Raw genomic sequence first — 22543 nt, 5'->3', positions numbered from 1 at the left:
AGGCCATTTTTACCAGGTCTCGAATGGGGGTCTGAGGGCCGTCCTCGGCCTTGGCCAGTTTTTTTCGGATGTCAGGTGCGGATTGGGAGATAAAATGATTGGCCAAGGTAGCTGCCCCAATGAAGGACTCAGGGGACAGTCTGGTGTATTGAACAAGGGCCTCAGTCAGCCGATTAAGAAACATGGCTGGGTTTTTGTCGGGCCCCTGAGTCACCTCATCTAGTTTGAGGAGGTTTACTACCTTATGAGAGGACGTTTCCATCCCATCGAGGATACACTCTATCATATAGCGTACCCGCAGCTGGCCGCCACCCGCTTCCTGGTAGTTCCAATCAGGGTTGGTGTCAGGAACTGCCTGAGCTCCCGGGGGGCGCTCGGGGGAGGGGTGGGCACTGTGCCGCTGGTCGGCCTGAGCCCTGGCTGCCATCCAAATGGCCTGCCTCTCTTCGGGGGGGGGTGGTAGATCCCAGGATGACATATATGTCCTGCCATGTTAAGGCGTAGGCGCGGGTCAGACCAGTAAACTGCTTAATGTACTGAGTGGGGTTGGAGGAAAAGGATCCCAGCTTGGCCTCAATCTGTGCTAAGTCCTGGAGAGAGAAGGGGACGTGGACCTGGGCCAGGCCATCGGCTCCGGCTACTTGCCGCAGAGGGAGTAGCGGGGCTGGGGGAGGGGGAGGGGAGGCCCCTGGAGGGTTGCTATGGGAGCGAGTGTGGGAGCTAACCGGAGACGAGAAGGGAGTGACGGGGGGAAGGGGAGGATACAAGATAGGGTTAAGGGCCGGAGGATCTGAGGCCTGCGGTGAAGCCTCAGGGGCGGGAACAGGAGCAAAAGAGGCTGGAGTAGGTTTAGAGGGGGAGGGGACAGGAGGGGCCAGAGTGGAGGGGGAGGGGCTAGGAACCGGAGAGGAAGGGGAGGGGCGAGAGCGCAACGCCCAAAAGGCCTGAACATAGGGGACCTCAGACCATTTTCCCGTTCTCCGGCAGTAATTATCTAAATCACGGAGGACGTCAAAGTCTAGTGTCCCTGTGGCTGGCCATTGTGAGCCATTATCTAGGGAATACTGAGGCCAGACCTGTGAACACAGAAAAGTGAGCTGCTTGGGACGGATATCTCCCTTTAGTCTTAGAGTTCCGCAGGTTAGCCAGCAGGCACTCTAAGGGGGTGGAGTATTGGGGATCGGGTTTGGAGGCTGTCGATCCCATGGCTATCACGGGGCGTGGAGGCAACCCCCGCTGTCCGAACGTCTTCGGACGAGTCAAGGGGAGCCGGAGGTCTGTGTAGTCGCGGGGAACGTCTTCCTCATGACCGCAGGGACCCGGAAAGGCCGAAGCCGGAGGTCTACTCAGCCGCTGGGGACGTCTCCCCACCAGCTGGTGACCGGGAGGGCCCAGTAAGTGCGCACCTGTTACGGGGCCCTAGGAGGTGGTCGCCAGGGAGTGCAGGCCCCAAAGCCGAAGGGACTTACTCCGTATCCTGCCGTCCGGGGGTCCTGCCGTCCGGGGGGTTGGTCAGCTGCCTGGGTCCGAGGCTTCCGCGGCGGTAGAGCTCGAGGGGGCCTCAACGGCGAGTGCCGGGGGCCCTCACCTCGGGCCTCACGTTGGGGCGCCAGATGTTAGAAAACACCGCGGGAGGGAAAAAGCCGCCTCTAAGGACCGGTGGTAAAGGCCTTTATTGAGGTCTACTCTCGGGCAGAACTCCCGGGGGCGGGTGAGTGAGGAGACAAAGGGAGTCTGCGAGGTATGAGGGGGTGGGGAGGGGTTTTATAGCCAGGGCCGGCGTCCAAGCCAGGTCTTTTCATATAAGGAAGACAGCGCAGGCTACAGCGGCGGTCAGTGTCCGAGGGCTCCGGGTCGGTACCTGATTGGACCAGGCTGCAGGGGGTCGGTCCCCGGAAGTTTAGCCAGCCTCCGGAATTTGCCTTGCGGCACTTTTCCGGGGCATGTCTCAATATGCCCGACCTTTCACTCTGCATATAAGTTAAATAAGCAGGGTGACAATATACAGCCTTGACATACTCCTTTTCCTATTTGGAACCAGTCTGTTGTTCCATGTCCAGTCTAACTGTTGCTTCCTGACCTGCATACAGATTTCTCAAGAGGCAGGTCAGGTGGTCTTGTATCCCCATCTGTTTCAGAATTTTCCACAGTTTATTGTGATCCACACAGTCAAAGGCTTTGGCATATTCAATAAAGCAGAAATAGATGTTTTTCTGGAACTCTCTTGCTTTTTCAATGATACAGCAGATGTTGGCAATTTGATCTCTGGTTCCTCTGCCTTTTCTAAAACCAGCTTGAACATCTGGAAGTTCACAGTTCACGTATTGCTGAAGCCTGGCTTGGAGAATTTTGAGCATTCCTTTACTAGTGTGTGAGATGAGTGCAATTGTGAGGTAGTTTGAGAATTCTTTGGGATTGCCTTTCTTTGGGATTGGAATGAAAACTGACCTTTTCCAGTCCTGTGGACACTGCTGAGTTTTCCCAATTTGCTGGCGTATTGAGTGTAGCACTTTCACAGCATCATCTTTCAGGATTTGAAATAGCTCAACTGGAATTCCATCACCTCCACTAGCTTTGTTCATAGTGATGCTTTCTAAGGCCCACTTGACTTCACATTCTAGGATATCTGGCTCTAGCTGAGTGATCACACCATCATGATTATCTGGGTCATGAAGATCTTTTCTGTACTGTTCTTCTGTGTATTCTTGCCACCTCTTCTTAATATCCCTGCTTCTGTTAGGTCCATACCATTTCTGTCTTTTATTGAACCCATCTTTGCATGAAATGTTCCCTTGATATCTCTAATTTTCTTGAAGAGATCTCTAGTCTTTCCTATTCTGTTGTTTTCCTCTGTTTCTTTGCATTGATCGCTGAGGATGGTTTTCTTATATCTCCTTGCTATTCTTGGTAACTCTGCATTCAAATGGGAATATCTTTCCTTTTCTCCTTTGCTTTTCACTTCTCTTCTTTTGACAGCTATTTGTAAGGTCTCCTCAGACAGCCATTTCGCTTTTTTGCATTTCTTTTCCATGGGGATGGTTTAATCCCTGTCTCCTGTACAATGTCACGAACCTCCATCCATAGTTCATCAGGCAATCTGTCTTATCAGATCTAGTCCCTTAAATCTATTTCTCACTTCCACTGTATAATCATAAACGATTTGGTTTAGGTCATACCTGGATGGTCTAGTGGTTTTCCCGACTTTCTTCAATTTAAGTCTGAATTTGACAATAAAGAGTTTATGATCTGAGCCACAGTCAGCTCCCGGTTTTGTTTTTGCTGACTGTATAGAGCTTCTCCATCTTTGGCTGCAAAGAATATAATCAATCTGATTTTGGTGTTGACCATCTGGTGATGTCCATGTGTAGAGTTGTCTCTTGTGTTGTTAGAAGAGGGTGTTTGCTATGACCAGTGTGTTCTCTTGGCAAAACTCTATTAGCCTTTGCCCTGCTTCATTCTGTACTCCAAGGCCAAGTTTGCCTGTTAGTCCAGGTGATTCTTGACTTCCTACTTTTGCATTCTCGTCCCCTATAATGAAAAGGACATCCTTTTTGGGTGTTAGCTATAAAAGGTCTTGTAGGTCTTCATAGAACCGTTTAACTTCAGCTTCTTCAGCATTACTGGTTGGGGCATAGGCTTGGATTATCGTGATATTGAATGCTTTGCCTTGGAAACGAACATAGATCATTTGGTCGTTTTTGAGATTGCATCCAAGTACTGCATTTCAGACTCTTTTGTTGACCATGATGGCTACTCCATTTCTTCTAAGGGATTCCTGCCCACAGTAGTAGATATAATGATCATCTGAGTTAAATTCACACATTCCAGTTCATTTTAGTTCGCTGATTCCTAGAATGTTGATGTTCACTCTTACCATCTCCTGTGTGTCCACTTCCAATTTGCCTTGATTCATGGACTGAACATTCCAGGTTCTTATGCAATATTGCTCTTTACAGCATTGGACGTTGCTTTTATCACCAGTCACATCCACAACTGGGTATTGTTTTTGCTTTGGATCCATTCCTTCTCTCTTCCTGGAGTTATTTCTCCACTGATCTCCAGTATCATATTGGGCAACCACCAACCTGGGGAGCTCCTCTTTCAGTATCCTATCATTTTGCCTTTTCATGCTCTTCATGGGGTTCTCAAGGCAAGAATACTGAAGTGGTTTGCCATTCCCTTCTCTAGTGGACCACGTTCTGTCAGACCTCTCCACCATGACCCGTCCATCTTGGGTGGCCCCACACGGCATGGCTTAGTTTCATTGAGTTAGACAAGGCTGTGGTCCTTGTGATCAAATTGGCTAGTTTTCTGTGATTATGGTTTCAGTGCATCTGCCCTCTGATGCCCTCTTGCAACACCTACCATCTTACTTGGGTTTCTCTTACCTTGGACGTGGGGTATGTCTTCATGGCTGGTCCTGCAAAGCGCAGCTGATTGCTCCTTACCTTGGACGAGGGGAGTGTCCAAGGAGCGGCGGCTGCGCGGTTGCAGGAGGGCCAAGAGGAGCTACTCCACGTTCAAGGTCAGGAGGGGCGGCCGTGAGGAGATACCCCTCATCCATGGTTTGAATTGACACCCCAAAACAATGTACCAGGCCCCACAAGGTTTTTCATTAAATTTCATTTTCACTAGATGCCTATTTTTTATTAGACTTGACACTATAAGAAGCTCCAAATAAATTGTCCTATGCTCCAGGAGAGCTCTACTATACTAAAGAAAAGGCTAGATTCTGTTATTTTATTTGTTTACAGGCATTTCAATTAGTGAGCTCTTTTCCCAATGAAGAGGTCAATTATGCAGAGTTTCTGTCCCAAGGAAATTTATGTAACTGAATTCAAGTGTAGGAGGTTTGGTAGGAGCCTCTAAAAGTACAGTCCTTTAATACATTAAGGGCCTGACTCCTGCTGTATTGTTTAAATTCAGTACCTGTTTGTCAGCATCTCTGAGTAAGCTTGTACTTCCTTGATCAATTTCTCTAATGTATGTGCATAAATGAAAATAAAAGCCAGCTTTTACTCTGTAGTGCATCTGCCATCTAAAGTGTTGTTGGCGTATTAGAAAATTAAAAGATGTGCAGTTCTGTCTCTATGGGATAGAGACAGAGCAGCCATAACTCTCACTCTGAATAGTCCTAGGAAGGGCACTCTGGAGGGATATGAGGAACAGCTTGTCCTGCACTGCAGAAGCACACATCCAGCATGCATCTCTCTCTCTGATGGGGCGCTATTACTGATGCCCCAGTCTAGGAGGACTATTCTTTTCTGATCTTAAGGAATCAGGTTAGTGAAATAAAAATGACATCTCACTCCAGTGGTATCAGACCTCCCTTCTAAGGGAGCAAACTCCATGGGCTTTAGCTTGGGAAAGTGTGGAAAGAATGACCTGCTTACTTTTCCATCTTAGAACCAATTTCACTGGAGAATATACACATATGTGTACACACACACACACTCATAAAAACACACATATACATACATACACATATATACACATGCATGAAAAAGTAAAGTGTTAGTCACACAGTTGTGTCTGACTCTTTGCAGGCTCCTTTGTCCATGGAATTCTCCAGGCAGGAATACTGGAGTGGGTTGCCATGCCCTCCTCCAGGGGATTGTTCTGACCCAGGAATTAAACTCGGGTCTCCTGCATTGCAGGCAGATTTTTTACCATCTGAACCTCCTAGGAAACCTATATATATATGCATGTATATATACATGCATATGTGTAAAAGTAGCTCAGTTGTCTCTGACTCTTGGCAACTCCATTGACTATAGAGTCCATGGAATTCTCCAGGCCAAAATACTGGGGTGGGTAGCCTTTCCCTTCTCCAGGGGATCTTCCCAACCCAGGAATCAAACCCAGGTCTCCCGCATTGCAGGCGGATTCTTTACTAGCTGAGCCACCAGGGAACCCCATATATATGCATATGTACATATAATATGTATGTGTATATACCTATATATGTTTGCTTTTCTAACATACCCAAAGTAATCATTTGCTTCATATGCCATGTTTTACATGTCTTATCATGTTCTGCATGTTTTGTCATGTTCTTCATGTCATATATGCCTATGTTCTATTCTATTGCAATTGCTCATTTTAATACTTTATAGGAGACTGCATGCCTGAATTAAAATATAATTTAGAAAAGAGGAAAGGAGAAAGAAAAAATTATTTAGAAAACTTCACAATTGCATTTCAGGGCTGCATTTTTTGAGTGGTTCATGGTGCCCATGTTCGGTCTTTAGGGAACCTTTTCTGGATGTTAACATAGGAGAGGGACAGGCCTGGATGGGTAGAGGATGGGGACCAGGACATGAGGTCCTCATGGGCCTGTGGCTCCTAATTCAGTCCTACTTGAAGGAGACTAGGCTGCTCAGTGTTGACTTATTCTCTCCTGCACAAGCTTGTACCTTCTTCTCAGAAAACCTGCCTATGCCTACAGCTGGGAGTTTCCTAGGGGCACAGACCATATTTTAGAAATTCTCATGGCACTCACAGCACTGAATTCAGGCCGTAACACATAGATAATGAGCAGGTTAGTAAGTACTACAATTTTATCTCTACTGCATGGTCACGAACATACAGCTCTGTTTCTCACTCATTTATTCAACACAGATGAATTGATTAACTCCTCTAGGCCTCGTATTCTAGTCTGGGAAAGGGAGGGTGGGTAAATACATAGATCCACAGCATATAGGCTTTGCCGTCTAGGACTTCGTTGTTTAGAGAGGCTAAGCTCTGTGGACAGTTAAAATGAGAGAGAACTGTACTTGTCTGTAACCTGCCTTATGTAATTATATTGAAAAAGGTCCTTAAACAGCACCTGGAACTGCCAGATCCCAGAATGTGTTTAATCTAATGTAAATAGACAAACTGTCATACAAATGTTAAGTGTTAGCATAAAGATATGAGATAAGTGTTGCTTCTTTACTTTGCTCCTGCTTGTATTTTCTCTTTTCAACCAGACTTTATGTCCTTAAACCCAACACCTTTCTGGTTTCATGGTAACGGCAGTGATACTTTGCTAATGAAAATAATGACAACAATAATAAAAGTTAACTTTGATCGAGCACTCAGGTTGTATCAGGCACTATGATCAGTGCTTGACATGCATTACTGCATCCTCCCAGTTCATTTTTACAGTATGCCAAGGTCACACAATTTGTAAATAATAGCCCACACACTTACAGGCACATTAGTTAATAAACTTCATTCATTTCACTGCTTACTGATCATCTAGAGTCCGATCTGCCTTTGGGTGGATCTTGCTATACCTAAACAAACAACATTTTAATCATACATACATATATGATTATTATCTATCTCTTAAAATCAGAGTTTTCAAAGCATCATAACAGTTTGAGTAGCATTTGCCCTATTCCAGAAAAATACTGGGCAACAGGGAAATGATACATTTGTGTCAATGTTTGTATCAGCAAACAGATACATGGACTTTCTGACTAAGCCTGTATTCTTTATAACTTTTACCAGCAGGGTTGTCCAAAAGGGGCAAGTGGCAAATGCCTCCAGGGTGTTAGCATAGGAAAGAGGCCGAAAAGCAGCTGACCTTGCACTGGTGTTCTAGGGTTTTCAACCTTGCTGAATCAACAAACCTAGGTTGACAGAGCAAGATGCCACTATTCCAAATTAATGAGCTTTGGCTCCCAGTTGGTCTTGTCATTGATTACACCTTAATCCTGGAGCAGGTTGTTGATTTTGTTTTGTTTTGTGTGGGGTTCACTCTAGGAGTCAAACTGAGAGGCAAAGGGGATGATCTGCCCCAGAACAATTAATTACACCTCAGGATCTTCTCCACTTTCCAGGGGATTATGCTGTGAGACTTGGTAGAGCTGGTGGTTTTACCATATTGAAGCAAGATAAGCTTAAAGGTTGAGATAAATAAAATGTCAAAATCTAGATACAGTATTTCTGAGAAGAAATGTATTAATCTTTCTTTTTCCCCTGTGCCAGGGTAATCAGCACTCTACTGAGAGGCTTAGCTGGTGAGAAAGCCTCAGGCAGTTGTGAAGGGACTAAAGGTATTTTCTTAAAGGGATGCACAGCCTACCATGCATCTGTTGTAGAGCTTGCCTGGCCTGACTGATTCTCAATTCATTGCTGTCCTATTTTCAGATCCACATGAAACATAAGCTTATGAAGATAAGATCTCCACAATTACGGACTACTCAAGCAGCAGTGCCTGCTTTTGTGGGATGAAGGTTAACGTGGGGAGAATGGGTTAGGCCATTTGATTTGGCACTGGGAGCCAGTCCTGTTTCCTCGTCACATGAGTTGCTTTGTTTCACTTTGGGTATTAACACACAGCAACTGTCAAGAGAAGCGACGCCATCACATCTTTGTGGAGAGAATGCTGCAGAGGGCTTTGAGGCAGCTTCTGTGTGGGGTTGGCCGCAGCTAGTATTTCCTGGAGAACTCCAGGGGTTCAGGCTGACAGGACCTGACCTGAAGACGCCGACTTTCGGCCAACCCTGCGGGTAATTCCCACTAGCTGGAAGTCTCTTCCTTCCCACTCCTCCTCCAGGGGAAAAGCAGAGAGTGACATGAAAAGGTTGTTAGTCTCAGGTTGGAAGGATGTTTCGCCACCCAATTCAGCTTTCAGTCAGTTACAGATACAAAGATGTAGAGCAGGGATACGTGGGTGTGCTCAGTCAGATCTAACTCTTTGCGGCCTCATGGACTATAGCCCACCAGGCTCCTCTGTCCATGGGATTTTCCAGGCAAGAGTACTGAAGTGGATTGCCATTTCCTTCTCTAGATCTTCCCAACCTAGGGACTGAACCTGTGTCTCTTGAGGCTCCTGCATTGGCAGTCGGATTCTTTACCTCTGTGCTACCAGGGAAGCCCCTGGGCAATGGAAGCTGCCAATGGCAACCTACTCCAGGACTCCATGGACGGAGGAGCCTGGTGGGCTACAATCCACAAAGAGTTGGACATGACTGAGAGTGTGTGCATGCGTGCGTGCACACACACACACGCCCTATACATCCTGAAAAAGAGAAAAAGAATAAAGCTAGAGTGTGAAATTTCTGTGTAAGAGGGCTCTTCGTGTTACACAAATCCAGTGAGATTAATCATTCCTGTGCTGCACGTGTTTAGTGTCTGCCTAATGGCCCCCAGGAGAGAGTCAGGCTCCCCAGCCAGATCAAGAGGTGCCTTGGAGTCTGGACTCCTTTGAGCTTAATAACTCCTATTCCCATCCACATATTTGTGTCGTACAGAGCTACTTGTCATTCCTGGGCTTACAAATTCATTTTTTAATCTTATTGTTTTTAAGAAATCAAAAGGAATGTATGCTCATTATAATGAACCACAGAGTCAGAGGCAAAAGAAGTGTTAGTCTTTTCCTTCCCACACAAATTCTGCTTCCCTGAGGTCAGTGATGCTAAGCATTTTGGGTGATTCTGTCCGCATCGTTATGAGCAGACTCAAAAATACCAGGAGATATATACACATATCAGGACCACTTTTTTGTTTGTTTGAGCAAATAGGAGTAACTATTCACAGGACTCTGACAACCTGTTATTTTCACTTAACAGTGAGTCATGAGTGTCCATCCAGATGAATGCATTAAGAAAAATGGGTCAGGTTTATAAGCATTAATTCGTACGGATGTTGTATACTGAATTTAACTATTGCATGCTTAATTAACTTATATAGTGCTTCTTTTGAGCCAAGAAGTGTTCTTGGTGCTTTTTTATCTTCATAAAAACACTATAAAGTGAGAATTACTAGTATCCCAGGTTTATAGATGGGAGAACTGAGGCTTAGAAAAATTAAGTAATGTGCCCAGTGGTCATGCAGTTGGCGAGTGTGAGCTGGATCCTCAGTATGCTCTCTTAACTCCAAGCTATACTACTTCTCTATGGCCTTTTTATTTGATTTTTATTCTAATTTCTACAATATTACTATTACATATGTGTGTGTTAGCCCCTCAATTGTGTCCAACTCTTTGTGACCCCATGGACTGTAGCCTGCCAGGCTCCTCTGTTCATGGAATTCTCCAGGCAAGAATATTGGAGTGAGCAGCCAGTCCCCTCTCCAGGGAATCTTCCCTATCCAGGGATCGAACCCAGGTCTCCTGCGTTGCAGGCAGATTCTTTACCATCGGAGCCATCGGGGAAGCCCTATTTATTATATACAGTGCTTCAGTTAGCATGTTTGTAGACATGTTCTTACATTCTGGTAATTTTGTCTCGGTAAATTACTCTAGAGTCCTAAAGGTGATATTGCTGTATCAAAACCTAATGCATTTATAATGTTAACAGATACCTGAGATTACTTTCCAAGATGGTTGGGATAATTCATATACCCACAGGCAACAAGAGACTGTACATTTCCCTATAATGTCACCAGCACTGGCTATTTTTTATACTTAATATTTTGCTGTCTGTTTAGTGAAAATGGTGTCTTGATTGCAGTGTTTAAAGGGATTTTCCATGACTACCAGTAACACTAAGTATCTTTTCATATGTGTATTGGTCTGTGACACTCTTGAACCCCTGTCTCCACCTCTCCTCTCTTTCTAAGCAAAGGTAATTGCTTCTTCCTCAGTAATCCTGAGTGTATTTTATACTTGGGCTTATAATGGTTATCAGGTATATATTTATTTGGTTTGTTTTAATAAACATCTACTAGCCCCTTTTTTTATGCCAGGAAACTGTGCTAGGCAGACACTAGGCATAACAGATTGTTTGTTCCCTACAGAAATTCAAAACTAGTGAAGGGCAGACACTCAGTGGGTGATCATAGAAGTGTGACAGATGCAGTGCCAAAGTTATGCACACGTTATTGTCCATGTTCATCTATTTCCACACTAGCCTGGAAACTCAAAGACTGTGACTGTCTCTTACTTATTTTTGTTCACTTGGCACCTAAAATATAACTGGGCATGTATTAAGTTGTCTTTTTTTTTTTTTTTTTTTTTTTGCTTAGAAATATTATTGTGAGTATTGGTTCAGGGTCTCTGAAAGTCAGGTCTGTGTTGTGTACTTATTTAATCCTAAATTTTTAAACTCAAGCCTTCCGTATAGGAAATACTGTTCTCAATATTGTGCTGCATGACTTTGTGAAATACCATTGCATTGCACTCAAAGAATAAGAACACAGGCAGAGCCACGTGTGAAGAGCACAGATTCAAGTCAGGGAATCCACTAATAGCCATCGAACACTAGGCATGCACACTGGAGATTCTGTCAAAATCTTCCTGTATACCTCATATTTCTACAGGGATCTGGCTGAGTTCTGCCCAGAGAAGCTGTTGGCTTTCCTGAGATCTCTGTGAGGGTCTGCTCTCAGATTACATGTTTCCACTTCTTACTTGCCTCGGTGATTGGCTATGCTGAGTTCTCCACTTCTCGTTTTAGTAAGTAATAGATGAGATACACACAAAAGCTATCATTGCCCTGAGGGTGTAGTAATTTTATTAGTATGACCTTAGGAAAGAGTAAAGCAAATGCAGAACCACCAGCATTCCAATATCAAGCCTGGTTATAAACTCAGAAAGTGGTTAACGGATGTCAGTTTGGGTTTTCCTACCTTGCCATTGAACAATACATGATGGAATCCTAATATCCATGTTGTCCCTTGAGATTGAGGTCACCACCATCCAATTCCAATAGGAACCCAATGCTTCCATATCCTCATAACCCCTCAAAGGAATTTCCTCCTCACCTGATGCTTTGGCCTGTCCTTTGAAGTCAAAACTTGAGCTTATCATTAAAAAGTAAGTAAATAGGGGCAGTGGATGTTCTTTGGGTCTAGAGCTCAGCCCTGGGTACAAGGAAGGTCAAAAGATACAATTAAATTCTTACCTTTCACCAGCATACAGTCTCAATATTCAGTCAACTAGCTTGTCCTCATTTTTTAAGGTCTCAGCCTGAATACCATGTTATTTTTAAAAAGTTATTGATGCCCACCTAATAAAAGGAGACTCTTGTTTCTTTTTACCATAGCTCTTTGTTCATTTCATTTACTGCATGTCCTGATTCTAGTTATCACTTGTTTATTGGCCAGTGCCACCAGTAGAATATAAGTTCCCTGAAGGCAGAAACACTGTTTATCTTACTTTCCATTGTATTTCAAGTGCCCAGGAAAGTGCATGGCATATAGACATTCAAATGAGATTTCTCAATTAATTGAATGTGTAAATAAATACATGCCTAGAACCATGGTAAATTGTGTGAATCCAGATACAAATAAGATTTTATTGTTGCCCTTAAGGAATTCACAGTGGGAGATAAATAAGTGAGAAATTAGTGCATCAAATGTCATAATAGAGGTATTGTAATATGACCTGGGTTGAGGAAGGGAAAGGATATCTGATTTGAATCTTGAGGAACAAGTAAGAATCACACTAGTAAAGGGGGCTGTTTATTTACTGAGAATATACTGTATTCTAAGCACCTTTAAGTGATGATAGTCTGGCATGTTGAGGAAACTGTTCAAGATTGAAATACACTCTGTGTGTGCAAGATTGGAATATACTCTATGTATGGAGAGGATGTTTGGAGGTGATTTTGGAAAAATAGAGGTGGGTAATTCATATTTTTCTGTGCTAATTATTCTGATATTTATCGCCATTGAAGTATCATTTTTGGTTTGGGGCAAGGGAGAAACTTGATGAAATGTAAATTTTAGGAAAATAAATGAATCTTGGTGCCATGTTGAGAATTTCACTTGGGAAAGAACAAAACTGGTGACCATGGGAACAACAGTCAGTGGTATCAAAAGAGCTGAGAAGGGATTGACTTATTTTAGGCCATGAAGGGAGTATGAGGTATGGAAGTGGGTAGTGGTAGTGATTGCAATAAATCTTTTAAAGTGAAAATGAATAGGGCCATTTGGATGTGGGAGAAGGTGAGAGGAAGAGACATGATTTTCTTGCCTTAGTCTTGGATAGTTCAGTGGGTGGCGAGGTTATTACTACTTACAACTGCTCTGTTGATATCTCCTGAGCACTTTATCTTAGTGAAGGAGAAAAGGATATGGAGGCAACTCTTTCAAGGAAGAAGTTTTAAAGGGACATAAAGGAAGACATGTAAAAATATAAAAGAGGTCATAGACTAAAGGAATATCTTCCTTTCCTTAAGTGAGGACAACCCTGTTTTTTGGGGGTTGAATCCATGGAAAGAGATTAAAAATGTAGAATTTAGGAGGGAGTAAATCTGGTCAAGGATTGAGCGGCAGAGAATATATGGATTTGGAGCTTCTGTGGTTGGGGGGCGAGTGATCCAGCTATGATGGATCAGGGTGGATGAGGGGTGGGCCAGAAGGGGAGCTTCTCATCTCTTTCAGCAAGAAGGGAAGCCAGGTGGTTTGGAGCAGCTGCTAAGGTGCCACAAGGAAGGCCTACCCAGGGAAAGCAGGGGTAGCTCTGGGTGATGCCGAGACCCCAGCTGAGGTCACGGCCTGGGGTCAGAGTGGCTGTTTTCACTCCAGTGAGCGGGGGTCATCCTCAAAAAGGCAGTTGGTTGTGTTTTTCTGGAGTGGTGTTGGAGGACAGGACAGCAAGATGGTTAGGGGCCGTGAGTGGTAGATGGGGGGATCTGTGCCAAACAGAAAAGAAAGTGAAGCCGGGGCTTTGGGGAGGTCAAAGAGTGAATAGCAGGACCTCCCCCCTCCCAATCCAAGCGTGTTTAAAAGCTTAAAGAACACTGAAGAAATAATATCTAGAGGATTGTGACTTTTTATAATATGAAACTTAGACTGTATCTAGCTTCCAGGGGACTCTGTGAAAAGGACCTGGTAAGAGAAGGTGGCGTTAATTAGAAAAATATTTTCTAAAAGATACTGTTAGGAAATCCACCCAGATCTGTAGGAGAAGGAGCCACTATTTCTCCACGTGTATATGAAACAGCTGAATTTGTTTGCCAGGCCCCCAGCGTTCTGAGTAAAAACTACCTTTGTGTTGTGGGGGAACACTGGGCAGCCTTCTCTGGTTGAGTTATATTAGACTTTTCTCTGGGAAGCTGCTGACTCCAAGGCCAAGACTTGTGGACCACATCTGATGGCCACCGTGATGCCTTTAAGAAAATAGTGCCAGCCTAGATATCACATTGAAGTAATGCTGATTTCTTTTCTGGTTCCTTTTTTCTTCTTATCACAGTTTGCTCTGGAGCCCATGCCAAAAATGTGCTTCTTTGATATTAATGTCTGCTTTTCAGAATTTAATTTTCTGGACTCTCAGTTGACCTTGACTTCTCCTGTGTTTGTCCTGTTAGGTATTTATACTCCTTGAATTTGATCACTCCATTTAGTAGAATTCTCAATAAAGGAAGCTCATTATGTGTTCCAGACATGGTGAACTACATGTAGGTTCTGCCAAACAACATGTGCCCTTGGAAAGCTGTCCGTAAACAGGTCAGCACTTGGGCTCGAGCATTGGATGCCCAGGCTTGAATCCAGGCTCTGTCCACTTACTAGCTCTGAGATGATGGGGAGGTTTTCTAATCTCTGCTTCATCTCCTCATCATAAGAGGGGATGTAATAGTATTTATCTAGTAGAATTATAGTGGCACTTATATTAAAAAAAATGTGTATCACTTACTAATCACACAGTAAATAAAATAAGTAATCTAAAACCAACAAAAATCTTAGATCTTGTATTTCTGTGGTCTTTCCTTCTTCATCTAAAATGCCTTTTCCCTTCAGGCTATTTGTCTAGTAAATAATAATGGTAGCCATTTATACAGATGATTTATTATGTGTTAAACTTAGCTGGTAAAGAACCTGCCTGCCAGTGCAGAAGATGCAAGAGACGTGGGTCGGGAAGATCCCCTGGGAAAGGAAATGGCAACCCACTCCAGTATTCTTGCCTGGGAAATCCTGGTAAGAGGAGCCTGGCAGGCTAGTCCATGGAGTCGCAAAGAGTCTGACATGACCTAGTGACTAAACAACAACAACGAAGATATTCCTCTAAGAACTTTATATGTATTAACCATAAGTGAATCCTTTCAATACTCTCTGAGTTTGGTTCTATCATTATACCCATTTTATAGATGAGGATACTGCCCAGAGTCACCAGGATACTAGGCAGTAGAGAAGAGATCTGAATTCAAGCAGTCTGGCTCCAGAGCCTGGCTTTGAACCCCAGAGGGCCCATCTCTTGTGTGATCCCTTTCTTGACCAGCACCTTCCACACAGAATAAATCACTGCTCTCATACTCTTTCTGTTGTACATATTTTCCTTCTTGATGTATTACTTTGAGTCATTAGTACTTTCTGTATATTTATTCCCCTTACAGGGACCATCTTGAAGGTTGCCCATTACGTTATTAACCTTTGTATCCATAGCACCAGGTATAGTTCTTGGCCCATAGTAGTTGTTCAGTAAAAAGAGCACCAGGACAATAGATTGGGGAGTTCAGTTAGTTCAGTTCAGTCGCTCAGTCATGTCTGACTCTTTGCGACCCCAGGGATTGCAGCACACCAGGCTTCCCTGTCCATCACCAGCTCCCAGAGCTTGCTCAAATTAATGTCCATCGAGTCAGCGATGCCATCCAACCATCTCATCCTCTGTCGTCCCCTTCTCCTCACACTTTCAATCTTTCCCAGCATCAGGTCTTATTTCAAATGAGTCAGTTCTTCGCATCAGGTGACCAAAATATTGTAGTTTCAGCTTCAACATCAGTCCTTCCAATGAATATTTAGGGCTGATATCCTTTAGGATTGACTGATTGGATCTCCCTGCAGTCCAAGGGACTCTCAGGAGTCTTCTCCAATGCCACAGTTCAAAAGCATGAATTCTTCAGCGCTCAGCTTTCTTTATAGTCTAACTCTCATATCCATGCATGACTACTGGAAAAACCATAGATTTGACTAGATGGACCTTTATTGGCAAAGTAATGTCTCTGCTTTTTAACATGCTGTCTAGGTTGGTCATAGCTTTTCTTTCAAAGAGCAAGTGTCTTTTAATTTCATGGTTGCAATCACCATCTGCAGTGATTTTGGAGTCCTCCAAAATAAAGTCTGTCACTGTTTCAATTTTTCCCCCATCTATTTGCCATGAAGTTATGGGAGTGGATGCCATGATTGGGGAGAGAAAACTTAAAAAACAAATGAACTGTGTCATCTGTGGATATAATTGATGCGAAGCTTGCCGCTTACTGTATATCACAAGTAATCAAAGGTTAACGGGAGTAGTTTAATCAAATATCAGGTCTTGCTCTCATTCATTGCCATTGTACATGAAGGAGGTGACAAATATTAATTTGATTCTGCCATGTAGGTTGACACTGCCATGCGGCTTGTCTGTGATTATGCTTCGGTGTATGTTGGAAGCTGGTATAATTGTAAAGAGGAGATGAATTTATCCCTGTTAGTATCCCTTAGGGCTTTCCCTGATAGCTCAGTTGGTCAAGAATCCACCTGCAATGCAGGAGACCCCAGTTCAATTCCTGGGTCGGGAAGATCTGCTGGAGAAAGGGTAGGCTACCCACTCCAGTATTCTTGGGCTTCCCTTATGGCTCAGCTGGTAAAGAATCTGCCTGTAATGCGGGAGACCTGAGTTCAATCTGTGGGTTGGGAAGATCCCTTGGAGATGGGAAAGGCTACCAACTCCAGTATTCTGGCCTGGAGAATTCCATGGACTAGTCCATGGAGTCGAAAAGGGTCGGACATGGAGTTGGACATGGAGTCAAAAAGGGTGAGTGACTTTCACTTTCTTTCAGTATCTCCTAGTTTCTTTTCCTTTGGCTACCATTGGGGGGTTGTTTAAAAACAAACGTAATATTGAGCCCATTTGAATCCCTAATTTTAAGCCCTGCACACTGCGCTGTCACCAGAGAATAAACTTCACGTAGGGGGAGTAGGGGCCCCCATGATAGAGCAGTATGGTCTCCAACCAAAGCTGGGGGAGCCTTGTGTGTCAACGAAGCTGGCACCTAGGGGTGGGGACTTTGTCCTGTGTGTCTTAGGGCACAAGGGATGAAACAGCATGACTGGAGAGTTTTAGGAAACTCATTTTCTTATTTCAGGTGAAGTTTCTGAAATACTGTTCATCCATAAATCAAGCTGGGGCATTTTCAGCTCTGTTCTCCTCTTTCCAAAGGGAAATGGTGTGCTGAAGAGTTATTCCTCAGCACGGCTTTATTTCTTTCTCCTGCTGGGATGTATTAGCAAGGTCATCACCTTTGGTTTATTGGCTTCAAACAATCTGTGATTGCAGAGGATTATGACTTCTTAGCTTGCAGAAGCAGGAGATGCAATCAATTCATGAAAGGCACAGGACTTTTTTTTTTTTCCTCTTTTAAAAAATGTATATTTATTTCTGCCAGCATTTCTGGGGACCAAGACTTAAAAGAGCTTTTTGAAAAGAATTTATCATTGAATGTCCTGCTTCATTGCTTCTTTCAAATAAGAACACTGAGCCAAGCCAATGTGAACTTAGATTTAACTCTTTGAGTTTGAAAGAAATGAGATGAGTTCACACAAGTCTTTCCCCCTTTCCCGACTCTAAACCAGATTAATTGGGAAATGTATACTCATTACACTATGCCAAACAGATACCCTTCGAAATAACTGGGGACTCAGATTAGTAATACCTACTGGTTGATGAATACGTTCTCTTTGGTAAGGCAAGAACTTTTTTTGTCTGAAAATTCTTAGAATTTGATTAGTATTTATTGAAATATCAGTTTTCTGACTTATTTTGACTGTCTATCTAGCTTCTTGGCTCACCCTTTCTCAGCCTGTTGTTGCCTTTCTCCTAGGTGGGAATCTATCACTTCTGACTCAAAGACGTGTCAGCATTTAAACCCTCTTTCTTCTGCATGGGATGTTTTTTGCATGGGATGTTTCCTCTTTGGAGGTCGCAGAAAACAATCACAAAGACCTGTGTTCAGAACTGAGTAAACTGATGTTTTCGCATGGAAACTATACTTGTACCAGGGTGCAGTGGGCCCTGGTCTGCAGTAGCCTTGGCAAGCAGAGTTTTGCTGACACCAAGTACTTACTGCTGCACTCTTGATAGAGGCCTGGCCTCTGAGTTCTCCTTTTTGGCAGCTCTACAGAGGTCAGAGGCTGATGCTCTGAGGCTGAGATGACACATGAATCTGTGTACTCTGCCTTTACCCACCACTATTTTTGTTTAGGTCACTTTTACAGTACCTGCAAAACTGGGAGGCTCTTCCTAAACAAAAACCCTGCTTACTTACTCACTGGGCAGTCTAAGCTCATGATTCATGACTCCTCAAATCACCAAGAAGCATGTGGGATCAAGGAGTGGGAGGCAGTGAAGTCAACTACTATCTGGACTCAGAGCCTTTAATCTCACCTGTGTTTCTCACCTTCTCCAGATATAACTCTTAAAGATAAATTCAAAATGAAAATCAGGGCCACTTCTCTTATTCCAAAGACTCACTGTAGCAGGGCAAATGTCAAGGTCTGGTACTATTCTGTTTTATAATGTATGTAGCTTAGTTTCTCAGTCGTGTCTGATTCTTTGCGACCCCATGGACTGTAGCTTTCCAGGTTCCTCTATCCATGGGGATTCTCCAGGCAAGGATACCGGAGTGGGTTGCCATGTCCTCCTCCAGGGGATCTTCCCAACCCAGGGATCGAACCTAGGTCTCCCACATTGCAGGTGGATGCTTTACTGTCTGAACCACTGGGAAAGCCCAAGAATACTGGAATGGGTAGCCTATCCCTTCTCCAGGGGTACGTTCTGACCCAGGAGTCAAACTGGGGTCTCCTGCATTGCAGGCAGATTCTTTACCAGCTGAGCTACCAGGGAAGCCCTGGAGTCAAACCGGGGTCTCCTGAATTGCAGGCAGATTCTTCACCAGTGGAACTACCAGGAAAGCCCAGCTTCTGGTTTATATTGGCAAACATCAAAGTGATGGGTAAGCCCCTGACATGGGCCTTGTAGACTAGAAGAGAGCAAGACTGAATTGGGCTCCTCTTCCCTCTACTTCCCAGGCCTGCTTTTGTCACTACTTTGATACTTTCTGTTACCCAGTAGTCCCTATGGCCGTTGGAAATAATGCTACCCTTCCTTTCTTTATGGATTCTTTATGTTTATAGAAGAAATAACTGAGATGGTTATTTAATCTCTTCAAGCCTCAGGCAATGCTACCATTTCTGGTCCTCCTTTTTGTCATCTGATCAGCTGGAGTGATAACAGTTCAGCATTTCAGATTTAAGAGAACACACATATGCTGTTTTAAGATTTGATTGTGTTCCATTGTATTTAACCAAGGGCAGCACTTTATCAAAAACAAGGTGATCACAAAGAACTACTAGTGACTTTGTGTGTGTAGGACTGTGTCTTGCCATGTCTGACAAGTCTACTGGTTTGATTTTCCACAATACTTTTAAAGTTGAGCCTTTCATTATATTCAAGGACAGTCTTTGCACTTGACGCTTTCTCTTGAGGATATGTAGATATACCATTTTCTTGTGGGGCTTGTGTCAAACCTGTCATCATCAAGGCCACATCTGACTGGCGGAGGAAATCCGAGTTCAGTAAATTCCTGAACATTATCTCTGTTCCAGTTTCCCAGTGTCCATGAGCACCTACTCCTCCCTCTCACGTAGGTTTATTGTGAGGAAAAATGTATTTGAAGCTCCAGATGCATAGAAGGGTCTCATTACATGTAAATTTCCTCTATTAATAGCATTTTCCCATACATTCTCCTTTCCGTGGTGCCTGAGGTTATTAGTACCAACCACCAGAAAGCTGTCCTGGGTCTGAGAGAGAGCCAAATGTTAGATCCACTAACAAAACTGAAGCTCCTGTCAGATTTCAGTGTCTCTTCTGTACATTTCTTCTTAGATGTGTGCTGTTTGTGGATGCTGGATCTGGGGAAGTGATTTACTTGTTTTGCTCAAGTCATGCAAGTAGTGCCCACAAGATACTGGCGAGGTCTCACGTGAAGAGAAGAAGGAAAAAGCTCACTGCAGTGCTTGTGTCCTAACTTATGGCCTGAGGCCAAGTCACAATTCAGAAAAGAAGGGGATTGGCTGTTAAGTATATAATAAATAAGCCGCAACATGGGGAATAAACAAGGTTAACTGTAGCTGGAGTATAACCTTTAACACATTTCAAATCACGTTGTTGTACACCTTTAACATATAATATTGAACGTCAACTATACTTTAATCTAAAAAAATAAAATCCCTACAATCATGGATACCAAGGCCCAAAAGCTTAATGACTAGTAGGTGGCAGAGCTAGCACCATAATCTAGTGTAATCTGGGTAGCACCCAGATCTCCTACCTGCACACACAAACAGGAATTGGGATTTTTAGCAATGAATTAGTATGTAAGAATAATTGGCTTCCTACACCATCTGGCAAAGATCACTTTGGAAGATTTTCAGGAGGTAGTAAAACATAGTTAACATTCAGATGTGCTCCAGTCAGATGGTAAAGGGGTGTGTATTCAAAAGAATGGAGCGTATTGGCTTCCAGTTCTTAAGTTTAATTTTGAAGGTTTCAAGTACTTTCTAGAAATGTTAGAAATTCTAGATGAAAATTGAATATGCTTCATCTCCTTGAATTTTCCTCAAACTTTTGTGAATATAATCAAAATTGTAAATCTGTTAGATAACTGCTTTGGTCCATCCTATGAAAAGTAAATAATATGTCCTGGGTATGTTTGAGATTTGATGTGAACATGTCCTGTGTTCTGATCTTCAGTTCAGCTCAGTCGTGTCTGACTCTTTGCGACCCCATGAAATGCAGCACGCCAGGCCTCCCTGTCCATCACCAACTCCCAGAGTTTACTCAAATTCATATACATCGAGTCTTAGCACTGCCATTAATTGTGTGATCTTAGGCAAATAGTTTTATTTCATAGCGTCTTGGACTCCTCATTTATAAGAAGAAAAGTTTGCACTACATGATCTCTGATATTTAACCTAGCTTTAACATTTGTGTTTCTAAGAATTGTTGCCCCCAATATTTACCATGTTTAAAGCTGATGTCCTTATATATTTTGGAGTGCAAATGGGATTAGTAACCCTATTTCTTGAAGTATTTTTTTTTCCTTAAATGTGTCCATCACAACTCATTACTAGCTGACTGGAGACAGGCCGGTAAACTCTGGTTTTACAGGTCAGAAGAATCATATTTCATGGTTGTTATATTAGAGAATTCATATGCCAAGTGAAAATGATAGAAAACAGAGAATTAATGACCTTGACTAAATTACCTTATTTCTTTGAAACTTAATTTCCATATTTTATATTGGGGATGATAATGATTTTATCCATTAGGTTACTGTAAAGAGTAAACATTTTTTTTAAGAAACTGCCTGTTATATTTTAAGTTTCAAGTGGTAAAAGCACAGCTGAAACCTAGGTCTTTTGATTGTAAGGGAAAAGAAGTGAAAGAGTTAGTGATCATTTCCTGAAAAGCCTGTGAGAGCCTCAGTATCCTCACTGTAAAATGGGTATGCCGAAAATTCTTTCCTTATCTAAGGTTACTATAAATACCTGGTAACCAGGTATCATGGGCTTCCTTGGTGACTCAGATGGTAAAGAATACGCCTGCAACACAGGAGACCTGGGTTCGATCCCTGGAGGAAGATCCCCTGGAGGAGGGCATGGCAACCCACTCCAGTGTTCTTGCCTGGAGAATCCCCATAGACAGAGGAGCCTGGCAGCCTACAGTCCATGAAGTCCCAAAGAGGCAGACATGACTGAGTGACAAAGTACACACACAACCAGGTATCATGATAGCCCACAGGCTCTGCAATTTATAAAGTGCTTTGTGGGTTTTCAGGGTGTTGTTATCCCTAGTTGGGAGTGGGAGCAGGCAAAACTTGAATTCAGTGATTTCCTCCACTGTGGCTGAGGGCACCCTAGATGCAACTGTCCAAGTACCATTATAATTCACTAGATAATGGACTCCTGGAGAGTATTTAGTTTGCAACTTTTTTGCCTTGTAGCATTGAGGCAGAGAACAATGCCTGCCACATAATGAGTCCTCAGTAAGTATTTCTTTAATGATTCTGTGAATTAATGAATCACTGATTTATTTTAGTTTCTATCCTATTGCTCATAGGCCTGCCAATATGCTGAGTACATTTCATACTCAGTGGCTCTTAATCCTGGGTACATTAGAATCTCCTGGGGAGCTTTTAAAAATATTATATATGTGGTCTCACCCAGGGCTGACTGAATCAGATTCTCTGGGACTGAGCCTGGGCTGTAAGTAGTTTAAAAGCTACCCAAGTGATTTTAATGTGAGAGAGACACATAGAATCAATGACTCTTGATCCATTATTTTCCTGGGGTTTGTTTGACTGGTTTTTTTGCTAACATTGCCAATTACTTAACTTCTGGGCATGCAACTTTCAGTGACCATGTATTCCCATCTTGCCATTTGTCATGTCTAAGAATTTTCTACGTTAACAAGGATGCAAATTTATTATCCACATTAAGAGTGTGATCTGTTTCGCTTCTAGTCCTGAAACCCAGTCATGCTGTCCATGTAAATCATAAACTTAGATCCTTTTGTAGTGTGAAAGAAAACATGTCAATCAGGATGGGGAAAATTAATGTTGACTAAGCT

General features: G+C 43.2%; 1 protein-coding gene across 5 annotated transcripts in view; it reads left to right on the top strand.

Moving 5' to 3' along the window:
- The window catches only part of SORCS1 (sortilin related VPS10 domain containing receptor 1), a 571188-nt gene that overhangs the window by 216980 nt on the left and 331665 nt on the right, over positions 1 to 22543 (top strand). The gene's annotated exons all lie outside the window — the stretch shown is intronic.

This window comes from Cervus elaphus, chromosome 15, assembly GCF_910594005.1.
Source record: "Cervus elaphus chromosome 15, mCerEla1.1, whole genome shotgun sequence".
Classification (NCBI taxonomy): Eukaryota; Metazoa; Chordata; class Mammalia; order Artiodactyla; family Cervidae; genus Cervus; species Cervus elaphus.
The sequence above is the reverse complement of the archived record's forward strand: the minus strand, read 5'-3'. Positions and strand labels throughout refer to the sequence as shown.